Raw genomic sequence first — 13666 nt, 5'->3', positions numbered from 1 at the left:
ATGGGGATGAATGATCATGATGAAGACGACATAACAACACCCAGTCATCTCGAGGCTGGTGAAAATCCCTGACCCCGCCGGGAATCGAAACCGGGACCCTGTGCGTGGGAAGCGAGAACGCTACCGCAAGACCACGAGCTGCGGTCATATTTTTAACTGAAAAAGAAGATACTGAAATACATGCATTTTTCTGAAGGCCTACAAAGCGACCAATTTTCCGTACGTAAGCGAGTAATGTCGGCAATGCCATCGCAACAGGATCCCATGTTTGTTTTTCTGATTTCCGGACACATTTTCTAGGCGCCTTTACGAAAGAAATACCAACCGAATGCAGCAGACCGTTTTCAATCAGATTTTTGTATTAGGCCAAGTACAACAGAACTGAGACGGTTTTAAATAATATTACTTAATCAATTCAGAATTGTTAGAAAGGGATAAAATTGCAGAGGATAGATGCTTTGTATATAAGAGGGTTTAGAAATCAGTTTTGTATACTGTATTGTGTGTGCTTTTTTGCAAGTAATTAACTCTTACTGGGGTGAACACTTTGGCCACTTTTCCCGACGTGTAGAGTGGCCACTTTTTCCGATCGGACGCCATGTCGGCATCAGTGATCCACAGAAGAAACTATTAAACTGAAACAAATAACAAGGAACTACATTTGTACGCCAAAAATACGTTGTTTATACAGATATTGTAAAAAAAAATTATTACTCTCCCTACAAATGAGGTAACAATAATAATATAAATGACTTACGAAACATCGGATGACTCAAAAGAAAAAAGTTTTTTTCTAAAAAAATAACGGAACAAGCTTCCTCTGTCAGTCTCAATCTCACTAACAATGGCGATGAACGTATATTGGAACTTGACCCACCACTTCTCGGCAAGCAGCAGCGCTGTTGAGGGTAAAAAAATATGCAATGGCCACTTTTCTCTTCCTGGTCACTTTACCAATCCTTCCTCTACCGATCTTGCTATTAATTGGTCACCTACTTATTTTGAGTGTCATTTTTCTTGCTGTGCTTGTTTATGTTTGAAAATCAACTATCTTCGTCTTTACACTCCACAAGGAGTTGAAAGGTTGGGTAGTGAAACACGCCGTAGAAACTTGCCTTGTATGAGCTCAAAACTATTTCGATATTCACCGCCAAACTAACAAGTCGTCGTGTCCCATCAGCACGGATCCTAGGTGCAGTCCTCACTCCAAAATAAAGGGTGTCTCAGGTGGAATGGCCAGTATTCACGGATATGATAGATATTTTTAACGATCATGCGAAACAAAAAAGTCTTAGTAAACATGGTCTCTAAAATGCATACCTTTCAGAGCTATGAGTCCTTGTTCAGAAGAAGAGGTGTGACTCACCTCAGCGAAGATGAACAAGTGCTCATAGCCCTTAAAGGCATGCATTTTAGAGACCATGTTTACTAGACTTACTTGCTACGCAGGATCGTTTCTGCATGTAGGTGATATTGACCATTCCTTCTGGAACACCTTGTATTGCATTTGTCTGCCCTATTCTACATCCCTCTATTGTACATTTACATACAACGTCCATCTAAAAAGTTTCAACATTGATTTTATTTCTTGACTATAAGCGACGTCAGCGCAGTACCTATGTTGGTACACTGTAAATAACATTATGTGCATTCGACGAGTCAGTGGTGAACAGGTAGTGTTAAGTACTGCATGTGTGACCGTAAGTTATCAACGGTGTTGTCACAAATCGCAATGGAGCAACATCTCTAAATCAGATTTACTCAAAAAGATGGGCAGAGTTCGTGCAAAGTTGGCCCCGCACATTTTGTCTCCCGAACAAAAACAGAGACGCGACTTGATTAAAATGCACGACTTGGTCAACTCTTTTCTGGATAAAGTGCGTCACCGGTGACGAGACTCGCTATTATCAATATGAACCTACCACACAACGACAAAGCGCGGAAATTCACATAAGGGGTAAACGCTATGACGACGTACCGATTTTCAAGGCAATGTGACGCACGAGTTGATCACGAACAAGGACTTCCCTGAGAGTTTCACAACGTTGTATGAAAATTCTGTGCGTTGTACTCCAGCAGGAGAGACCGAGCAGGGTAGCGCAGTGGTTAGCACACTGGAGTCACATTCGTGAGGACGACGGTTCGAACCCGCGTCCGGCCGTCCTGATTTAGGTTTTCCGTGATTGCCGGAAGTACCTTAAGGCAAATGCCGGCATGGTTCCTTCGAAAGGACACGGCCGCTTTCCTTCTTCATCCTTCCCTAATGCGAGCTTGTGCTGTGTCTGTAATGACGGGACGTTAAACACTAATCTCCTTCTCCTCCCCAAGTGGGGAGAGACTGCACCACACCTGAAGCCTTGAAAACAGCCGGCCAGAGTGGCCGAGCTGTTCTAGGCGCTACAGTCTGGAACCGCGCGACCGCTACGGTCGCAGGTTCGAATCCTGCCTCGGGCATGGATGTGTGTGATGTCCTTAGGTTAGTTAGGTTTAAGTAGTGCTAAGTTCTAGGGGACTGATGACAACATTAGTTAAGTCCCATAGTGCTCAGAGCCATTTGAACCATTTTTTGAAACTTGAAAACATTTTAACGTTCCTCTACTTCTTATTAATCCAGTCTCGACAATTTTTGGGCTCACGGACTACATATTCTGCAAACCACTGTGTAGTGCTTGGCAAAGGGTACTTAGTACGGTAACATCATGTTACGGTTTCCTTCCGTGCCGACCGCGTATGGACTGCGGGAAGAAAATGCTTAAATGCCTCCGTGCGTGCCGTAATTACACTTTTTTTCAGTGTCCCACGGAAGTGATATGTTGGAGTATGAAGAATATCTCCAGATTCTTCACTTAAAACAAGTTCTCGAAACTTTTTAAGCAGGTTCTTACAGGATAATTGGCGTGTTCGGAATTTCCGTTACATTCTTCATTGAGTCAAACACGCTTGTGACCATTCATGCAGCCATTCATTGTAAACGTTCAACGTACCCAGGATGGAAACCGATACCATTATGAAAAGCATAGATCGCTACTCACCACACAGAGGAACCGTTGACTTGCAGAAAGGCACAACGAAAAGACTGCTGTACAATCAGGCTTTCGGCCAAAAGGCTTTCTTCTAAAGTAGGAAACACAAACAAGCACAAAACACACTGGCCATCCTGGCTGAACCAGCCAGACACAGTGGTCGCGGATGTGCGATTTGTGCTTTTGTATGAGTTTTCTACTCTAGAAAAACGCCTTCTCGCCGAAAGCTGAAATGTATTTTAGTCCTTTTGTTGCGTCTGTCTGGAATTCAACGGTTTTTCTATATGGTGAGAAGCAATCTGTCATTTTCATAATAATGTCGACAATATACAAAGCTGGGAGGCACAAGTGATTGGTAAGCAGTCTTCTTTAACTGTATTTTCCAAATGTCCTGCCAATGAACCGAAGACTGCCACCTGCCATACCTACGACTGAGTCTACGTGATCGTTCGATTTTATACTCCATAAACTTTTACACACAGGTGTTTGAACAATCGACTGATTCCAACTGTGACTTACTGTTGTTTTAGCCATGCCATATTTCCTTGTTGCGTTCTGTGAAGCGTGCAAATAGAGCCTTCACAACGTTTAAATCTTTGCGCCACTCTCACTTCTTATAAAGGTGTCAATCGATGTTTGTGCAGCTTTTCTTTCAGATAGAACTTAATTATAAATGCGTATGCAATTTGAGCCTGAGGCCACTATGAATCAAGACACAAAGGAATTAAAAGGCATTTGCTGCCAGTGGGCACTGATTTATATCAATGGGGGAAGTTAAAAATTTGTGCCGGGCTGGAATTGGAACCCGAGTTCCTGCTTACTAGGCAGATGCATAGGCCACTACGCCATACGGTTTCGAATCCCGGTTCGGTCCGGTCCGGTACAAACTTTCAACTTGCCCCATTGATATAAATCCAAGCCCACTGATAGCTACTGTCTTTAATTCCTTAGTGTCTTGATTCATAGTGGCTGCAGCATTAAAATGGTGTCTGTTCTTTCGGACACGTTCAGTAGGACAGATACCACATCTATAATTACGGCGATGACGGTCAAGGATACCTCCGGTGCAGATGCACACGAAGCTCGAACTCTTACGACTTACGGGAATCGGCGAGATGTAGTGAGTAATGAGGCTAAAGCGCAAGAGCACTACATCAGTAATGTGCGGTATAAGTTGAGAATTTGGGTTTGACTGGAGCCGTGCTACGGAAGTCTGTGTGGTTGTAGTGACCAGTGTGTCTACAGGGCGTACTGGTTGGCGCATCTGCCTAGTAAGCAGGAGACATGGGTTCGAATCTCGTCCTGAAGCATATTTTCAACTTGCCCCACTGATATAAAACAATGCCCATGGAATCTAATGTCTTTAATTCCTTTGTGTCTTCATTATAAGTAATTGCATCGTGTGCAAAAAGTTACTATTACTATTGTCTGCCAACTCGTTTATACAGGTTGAACGTCAGCAAAACCGACAAACTGCAGAGACAGATTTCTGATTAGAAATGAAGGAAAGAGGTCCTATGAACATGTGTCCGGAAATGGACGGTGTGCGTGCAACGACACAAATCGTCCTGGAACACAGTACAGAACTGCATCACGTCCGCTACTGATAATCCTTGCACACGTTGCACGTGATAGCGATAGTTGCGGTTGTCATGCAGGATGCGCGTAATCGTACTTTGGCTTACACTATATTGGCGGGCCACTTGCCTGAAGCATGTACTAGGGTAAATCTCAATATCCTGTAGAGCCCTGTCCACCAAATCTGGTGTACGCACAGTCCGCCACCTCCCTGCACGGTCGTCTGTCTGAAACGACCTATGACCACACAAACGTCCAAAAAGGGCTTGAAATACTGTGTGATGTGGTTGGAGTCTATGAGGATACTTGTTTTGGTACAGCCGTGCTGTCACTTGACGTTTCCATCTGCTTGGCCGCACACAAACACCACCTCGGCTTGTTCTCTACACGAATACCGGACCATTGTGCTGCTTACAGTTGTTGTTGTTGTGGTCTTCAGTCCTGAGATTGGTTTGATGCAGCTCTCCATGCTACTCTATCCTGTGCAAGCTTCTTCATCTCCCAGTATCTACTGCAACCTACATCCTTCTGAATCTGCTTAGTGTATTCATCTCTTGGTCTCCCTCTACGATTTTTACCCTCCACGCTGCCCTCCAATACTAAACTGGTGATCCCTTGATGCCTCAGAACATGTCCTACCAACCGATCCCTTCTTCTAGTCAAGTTGTGCCGCAAACTCCTCTTCTCCCCAATTCTATTCAATACTTCCTCATTAGTTATGTGATCTACCCATCTAATCTTCAGCATTCTTCTGTAGCACCACATTTCGAAAGCTTCTATTCTCTTCTTATCTAAACTATTTATCGTCCATGTTTCACCTCCATACATGGCTACACTCCATACAAATACGTTCAGAAACGACTTTCTCACACTTAAATCTATACTCGATGTTAACAAATTTCTCTTCTTTAGAAACGCTTTCCTTGACACTGCCAGTATACATTTTATATCTTCTCTACTTCCACCATCATCAGTTATTTGTCTCCCCAAATGGTAAAACTCCTTTACTACTTTAAGCGTCTCATTTCCTAATCTAAATCTCTCAGCATCACCCGACTTACAGTACGAAGCGTCAATCACACAGTTTGCAACACGGAAGGAACATACGTCACGTGGTCAGACGCATTCTCGTTCATCAGCGCCATCTACCGTGACAAAGATGCATTTCCCTGCAGCTTGTCGGTTTTATTAATGTTAACCCTGCAAACTATATGAGTAAGAAGGGTGCGACAACACTTCCATGGGGTACACCTGAAATTACTTCTACATCCGTGCATCCGAGATAACACATGCGCCCCCCCCCCCCCCCCCACTAAAAGAATTCCTCAATCCAGTCACATTTTATAATGTAATCGTGCTGTTGTTAATAGCCGTACGTGCAACCAAGTCAAATGCTTTCCATAAGTCAATAAATACTGCATCCAACAGACTGCAGTGATCTGTGGCTTTCAGGTCATGTGAGAAAAGCGCTAGCTATGTTTCGCACGGTTGATTTTTTTGGAAATCTATGCTGGTTAGCATGGAGAGTCCTTTTGGGAGCTCTTAACCAGCTCCTCACTGAATAAAATTCCCGTCTCTGAGGTCCCGTGCTTCCGCACGCTACGGACCCAATCAGCAGGCCTAATGACGTGGAGAGCCACGCCGCGGCTGTCTCCGAGCGACGGCCGCAGCCGGCGAGCGTCCTTCGGCGTGCAGAGAGGTACCGTTGTGTGGAGCGGGCCCATTTCCAGGCGACAGTCACGAGCCAAGCCGCGGCTGCGGGTGCCAGGCCCGCAACAAAGGCATTCCTGGCTCCCTACACGCGACACGCAGCTGCCGCTGAAAGGAACAGCGCCCGGCAGCCGCGCCGCGAGACACGCAACTCGCATCGCGAGTGCGGCCGCGCCGCACCGCTCCGCGATCGGGGGAATTGCCGAAGCACAGCACGTAATTAACGGTACGGATTTCACTTGGTCGCGTACTTCCAACTTTACTGTCATCTTTGTGGGGAGATTAACGTGTTTCACAGAAATAGTTCGATGGAACGTATACGAATCTCGAATAATATGAAGAACAGACATGTTATCATGGACTCTATTTGTTCAGGAAGTTTCATCCGATTAAAATTCTGTAAATACCAGTTCAGATCTTGATACATTAATAACTTAATGCAAGAACTGACAAAAAAAGATAGGAAACGCTGAAAAACATAAATTTACGTACCTCACGGAAATTAATAGCCTGGAGGCCTCTGTGTACATGATTAATGACTCACAGCCACAATCAGCCTTATCACGCAAGTGAAACTTCCTGGCAGATTAAAACTGTGTGCCCGACCGAGACTCGAACTCGGGACCTTTGCCTTTCGCGGGCAAGTGCTCTACCATCTGGGCTACCGAAGCACGACTCACGCCCGGCGCTCATAGCTTTACTTCTGCCAGTATCTCGTCTCCTACCTTCCAAACTTTACAGAAGCTCTCCTGCGAACCTTGCAGAACTAGCACCCCTGAAAGAAAGGATACTGCGGAGACATGGCTTAGCCACAGCCTGGGGAATGTTTCCAGAATGAGATTTTCACTCTGTAGCGGAGTGTGCGCTGATATGAAACTTCCCGGCACATTAAAACTGTGTGCCCGACCGAGACTCGAACTCGGGACCTTTGCCTTTCGCGGGCAAGTGCTCTACCATCTGAGCCACCGAAGCACGACTCACGGCCGGTGCTCACATCTTCACTTCTGCTAGTATCTCGTCTCCTACCATCCAAACTTTACAGAAGCTCTCCTGCCAACCTTGCAGAACTAGCACTCCTGAAAGAAAGGATACTGCGGAGACATGGCTTAGCCACAGTATCTCGTTTGGAAGGTAGGAGACGAGATACTGGCAGAAGTGAAGCTGTGGGCACCGGGCGTGAGTCGTGCTTCGGTAGCTCAGACGGTAGAGCACTTGCCCGCGAGAGGCAAAGGTCCAGAGTTCGACTCTCGGTCGGGCACACAGTTTTAATCTGCCAGGAAGTTTCATATCAGCGCACACTCCGCTGCAGAGTGAAAATCTCATTTTGGAAACATCCCCCAGGCTGTGGCTAAGCCATGTCTCCGCAGTATCCTTTCTTTCATGAGTGCTAGTTCTGCAAGGTTCGCAGGAGAGCTTCTGTAAAGTTTGGAAGGTAGGAGACGAGATACTGGCAGAAGTAAAGCTGTGAGCACCGGCCGTGAGTCGTGCTTCGGTAGCTCAGATGGCAGAGCACTTGCCCGCGAAAGGCAAAGGTCCCGAGTTCGAGTCTCGGTCGGGCACACAGTTTTAAGCTGCCAGGAAGTTTCATATCAGCGCACACTCCGCTGCAGAGTGAAAATCTCATTCTTATCACGCAAGTACCTAAAAGCTGCATAATGCGAACACGAATTATTTACTTGTGGTGATACAAAATAATGCTGAAGATAAGAGGGTATATCGGGTAACTAAGCAGGTGGTACTAACTTGAATAAAAGAGGGGATCGTTTAGTACCACATATCCTAAGGCATCTCCAATTTTGTTGTGGAGGTATATGGAAGGGGGTAACAGCTATAGAGGAAGACCAAGCCTTGACCACTATAAAACGTTTCAAGCGGGTGTACATTACAATGTCCTGTAGAGATGAAGAAGCTTGAACAAAACAGATTGGCACAGGGAGCTGTATCAAATCACCTCTGGGCTGGGATCCAGTTTCTGAAACCATCTATAAGGTGATATAGGTTAGGATCCTGCAGCCATTAACCCTGGTGGATCCTCGTTTGCGAGTAACCAAGGAAAAGAATAGCAATTTTGCGTGATGTTTTAGAGACTTAATATACACTTTTCTACGTACTGAGATGAAGCGTGGTGATTGGTATACGAGCATGGCGTCCAGGAGGTTGTGGGTTCAAATCCTGTCATGTGCTTCAAAATGTAATTTTTTTTAAAATTTCTAACCCTTTGTAACATAATTTTAATCATAGTATTAATTACATTTTCGTCCATGTGATTGCATTCATTAGTTCTATTCCTCATTTTACGCACTTACTTATAATCCCTTTTTTCGTTTAAATCTTCAGCTGTGTTATTTTGTCCATAGTACAAAAGAGATTTATATTTCCAATGTTTTTATGGCGAATACCACATTTCGAAAGCTTCTATTCACTTCTTGTCTGTCCGCAGCTCGTGGTCGTGCGGTAGCGTTCTCGCTTCCCACGCCCGGGTTCCCGGGTTCGATTCCCGGCGGGGTCAGGGATTTTCTCTGCCTCGTGATGACTGAGTGTTGTGTGATGTCCTTAGGTTAGTTAGGTTTAAGTAGTTCTAAGTTCTATGGGACTGATGACCATAGATGTTAAGTCCCATAGTGCTCAGAGCCATCACTTCTTGTCTAAACTTTTAATCGTCCACGTTTCACTTCCATACATGGCTACACTCCATACAAATACTTTCAGGAACGACTTCCTGACACTTACATCTATACTCGATGTTAACAAATTTCTCTTCTTCAGAAACGCTTTCCTTGCCATTGCCAGTCTACATTTTTTATCCTCTCTACTTCCACCATCATCAGTTATTTGTCTCCCCAAATGGTAAAACTCATTTACTACTTTAAGCGTCTCATTTCCTAATCTAATTCCCTCAGCATCACCCGATTTAATTCGACTACATTCCACTATCCTCGTTTTGCTTTTGTTGATGTTCATCTTATATCCTCCTTTCAAGACACTGTCCATTCCGTTCAGCTGCTCTTCCAGGTCCTTTGCTGTCTCTGACAGAATTACAATGTCATCGCTGAACCTCAAAGTTTTTATTTCTTCTCCATGGATTTTAATACCTACTCCGAATTTTTTTTTGGTTTCCTTTACTGCTTGCTCAATATACAGATTGAATAGCATCGGGGATAGGCTATAACCCTGTCTCACTCCCTCCCCAACCACTGCTTCTCGTTCATGCTCCTTGACCCTTATAACTGCCATCTGGTTTCTGTACAAATTGTAAATAACCTTTCGCTCCCTGTAATATTACCCCTGCCACCTTCAGAATTTGAAAGAGAGTATGCCAGTCAACGTTGTCAAAAGCTTTCTCTAAGTCTACAAATGCTAGAAACGGAGGTTTGCCTTTCCTTAATCTATTTTCTAAGATAAGTCGTAGGGTCAGTATTGCCTCAAGTGCTCCAACATTTCATGCAAAGCTAATGAAAATATTTTTAAAACCCCTACCGCTTCTTCCCCACCATGAACCGGTAACGCCCAGTAGCGGGAACCAAGCTGACCACCACTGCTCTAGGCGAGCCATCCATCTACACACACATTAACAAGAAGTCTGAAAACGTCTTCTGCTTCGCCCAATAAACTGATTCATGTGTTAGGTTCACACTATTCCAAGCAAGTCGTCCATTATGGACTACTTGTTAAGAACTGTGAATGTTTTCACACCATTATCCCAGAACTTTGTTTTATTTTATTTTATAATTATATAGTACTGAAATGAGATGTCGTGTGACTAGGGACTCCACTCGGGTAGGTAGGTCGCCTGGTGCAAGTCTTTTCACCAGACGCCACTTCGGCGACTTGCGTGTCGATGAAGATGAAATGATGATGAAGCCAACACAACACCCTGTCCCCGAGCGGAGCAAATTCCGACCCAGCCCGGAATCGAACCCGGGCCCCTCACATGGAATTCTGCCGCGGAGGCGGACATGTTTTAGTACTGGAAAGTGTGTAGTGACAAACACGTTGAGCTCGCGATGACGGCATACAGCAATCGTATTCGCCCAGATATTCACATAAGACGACACACAGCCACCCTGTACAGTTTTGTCTGCCAAGCAGACAACACGTGTGTACGTCACAAACAAATTCAACAGTGTGAACATATTTTGTGGCGTGGACTAGCGGGCAGAGCACTGGACCCCAGTCCTGGAAGTCCCTGGTTCAATCCCGGATAGGAGCGAGGACTTTTCCTCGTTCCAGTCCATCTAAGACGGCCTCGGGTCCACTGAGTCGGCTATAAAATGAGTATATGAGACCTTTCTCGAAGGTGAAAGGCAGCCAGTGTGATGGGACGCTCACCGCCACCACCCCCCCCCTTTTCCCCCACTACTGGCGCGGCGAAGAAAGCCTGTACTCCACCTACCAATAGCGCGTCACGGGCTTGCTCCACAGACTTACTGACGATGACATGACCGTTGAATGCTGTAGTGATTTTAAAATAAAACCAGAGGTGACTGAAGAAGAATACCAGTAACTGTTTACACAACATCTTTATCCTTGAGAAAACCGATGATTTATCTCCACTCTTAACAGACAGTTTAACTAAACTCCGCCCGAACAGGCCATGAGGGCCCAACGATAGCGTCCGCTCGCCGTGTCATCCTCCGCCCATAGGCGTCACTGAATGCAGAGATGGAGCACACCGCTACTTCTCAATCAAGTAGCTCCTCAGTTTGCCTTACAAGGGCTGACTGCACCGGTTTGCCAACAGCGCTCGGCAGATCGCATCCTAGTGCTAGCCCAGACCGAAAGCTTAACTTCGGTGATCTGAAGGGAATCGGTGTTACCACTGCGACAAGGCCATTGGCTAACTGAATTTACGATATAACAAGTTACAGATGACAGTGACACAAACAAACAATCATCCAGATCTAAAACAACGCTATTTTGAATAAAACTACGTCACATTACAAGTCTCTGGTGCTTCTGTGATATAAATAACATGTTCGACAAACTATAGCTTCAGGCTCTCGCCTATTTCGTAATATGGCCGAAAAGCAAACGGCCATAATTTCAGTTGAAGAAATGGAGTATAAGCGGTTGCACGCCTTAAATTTAATTTGCCGCAAAAGAAGAACTGTACATCATCTTTGTCTTGGTACGGTACGTAAGAAGCTGCAGTTCGTCGTGGCATGCTTGTGGGTACTCTACAACGAATGCCCACACAATAGAGCTACAATTCCAGACGAGTGCGATGTGGTGGTTTCTTTTCTGTGATCGTCCGCAGCTCGTGGTCGTGCGGTAGCGTTCTCGCTTCCCGCGCCCGGGTTCGATTCCCGGCGGGGTCAGGGATTTTCTCTGCCTCGTGATGACTGGGTGTTGTGTGATGTCCTTAGGTTAGTTAGGTTTAAGTAGTTCTAAGTTCTAGGGGACTGATGACCATAGATGTTAAGTCCCATAGTGCTCAGAGCCATTTGAACCATTTTTTCTGTGATCAATTAGAATTAAACTTATTCGTCCCGAAAACCACACCGGCGCGATTATGATCCGTAGCATGAACAACTGTCATGCTAGAAAATGACATGTTTGGTGGATAAGACGTCAGACGTGAACCGATGCAGCTCCTTAGCTTCTTTGGACTCACTTTTCTGAGGAACAGGAAGATTTGCGTTTCCCGTGATTTTCGTAAATGGGTCAAGGCAAATGTTGAGATGGTTCAACGGAAAAATGGGCAGGGGCGATATGCTTCCCCGTCGTTTCAAAATCGGAGCGCGTGCTCACTCTGTAATGAGCTTGACACCGATACGGCGTTAAACCTCCATGACATGATCACCGGGTACTGACAAATTCGCTCGGACAAAACAACAACGGCGTATTAATTCGGTTGTGAGCTTTTACAAATAAATCCTCCAAACATTTGCTTTAAGTGATTTTTGGAAACAGAAAACTTAAACGAGGGTAGCTGGTCGGGAATTTGGGCACCGCTTCTCTCTAAAGCGATGGCGTAATCATTGCACCACCTCTGCCAGTGTGTTGTTCGTGTCAAGCTGGCGTCTCCCGAAATACAGCATGCCCTTGACATGCCTAGTTGTACTGTATAATGGGCACTAACGGCGTTGTTTTGAACGAATGGGTCACCCGGTGACGATGTTAATGGTAACAATGTTCCTACACTAGCAATGTACTCCACTATTTATCAAGCCACGATACGGAGCAGCAACAACATTCCGCTATTCGCGTTCTTGAATGAGGCACGTACGTCGAACGTAATGTGGTTTACAAATTGTTTTCCCGAATGAGATTTTCACTCTGCAGCGGAGTGTGCGCTATATGAAACTTCCTGGCAAATTAAAACTGTGTGCCGAACCGAGACTCGAACTCGAGACCTTTGCTTTTCGCGGGCAAGTGCTCTACCAACTGTAGGAGACGAGGTACTTGGTAGAATTGAAGCTGTGAGGACGGGTCGTGAGTCGTGCTTGGATAGCTCAGTTGGTAGAGCACTTGCCCGCGAAAGGCAAAGGTCCCGAGTTCGATTCTCGGTTCGGCACACAGTTTTAGTTTGCCAGGAAGTTTCAAATGGTTTTCCATCTTTCATCCAGTTCTCCTAATGCCAACATGTGAATCTTCGACGAGTAACACTGACATACACATGACCGGTCAACAAAATACGTCCATAGTCGAAGTTGTTGTGAGCTTTTACAAATAAATCCTCCAAACATTTGCTTTAAGTGATTTTTGGAAACAGAAAACTTAAACGAGGGTAGCTGGTCGGGAATTTGGGCCCCGCTTCTCTCTAATGCGATGGCGTAATCATTGCACCACCTCTGCCAGTGTGTTGTTCGTGTCAAGCTGGCGTCTCCCGAAATACAGCATGCCCTTGACATGCCTAGTTGTACTGTATAATGGGCACTAACGGCGTTGTTTTGAACGAATGGGTCACCCGGTGACGATGTTAATGGTAACAATGTTCCTACACTAGCAATGTACTCCACTATTTATCAAGCCACGATACGGAGCAGCAACAACATTCCGCTATTCGCGTTCTTGAATGAGGCACGTACGTCGAACGTAATGTGGTTTACAAATTGTTTTCCCGAATGAGATTTTCACTCTGCAGCGGAGTGTGCGCTATATGAAACTTCCTGGCAAATTAAAACTGTGTGCCGAACCGAGACTCGAACTCGAGACCTTTGCCTTTCGCGGGCAAGTGCTCTACCAGCTGTAGGAGACGAGGTACTTGGCAGAATAGATTCATGGCATACGGGAAGCTTCATTAGCAAGAAAATGGTTATCTGACGCTATATCATCGTACTTATTCCTATCGGCGCTGTGGGTGATTTACTATCCCAACACACCATCGTAGTTTGTCACCACCTACTGTATGA

The 13666-nt window shown here is 45.4% G+C and overlaps 1 protein-coding gene and 1 non-coding gene across 5 annotated transcripts in view; one reads left to right on the top strand and one right to left on the bottom strand.

Moving 5' to 3' along the window:
• The window catches only part of LOC126088561 (aryl hydrocarbon receptor nuclear translocator homolog), a 541269-nt gene that overhangs the window by 415915 nt on the left and 111688 nt on the right, over positions 1-13666 (bottom strand). The gene's annotated exons all lie outside the window — the stretch shown is intronic.
• Trnas-cga (transfer RNA serine (anticodon CGA)) lies at positions 12755-12829 on the top strand. The gene has a single exon. It is a non-coding gene; the product is annotated as a tRNA-Ser (tRNA).

Source organism: Schistocerca cancellata, chromosome 6 (genome assembly GCF_023864275.1).
Source record: "Schistocerca cancellata isolate TAMUIC-IGC-003103 chromosome 6, iqSchCanc2.1, whole genome shotgun sequence".
NCBI classification, from domain to species: Eukaryota; Metazoa; Arthropoda; class Insecta; order Orthoptera; family Acrididae; genus Schistocerca; species Schistocerca cancellata.
Note: the sequence above shows the minus strand (reverse complement) of the source record. Positions and strands in the feature narration are given on the sequence as shown.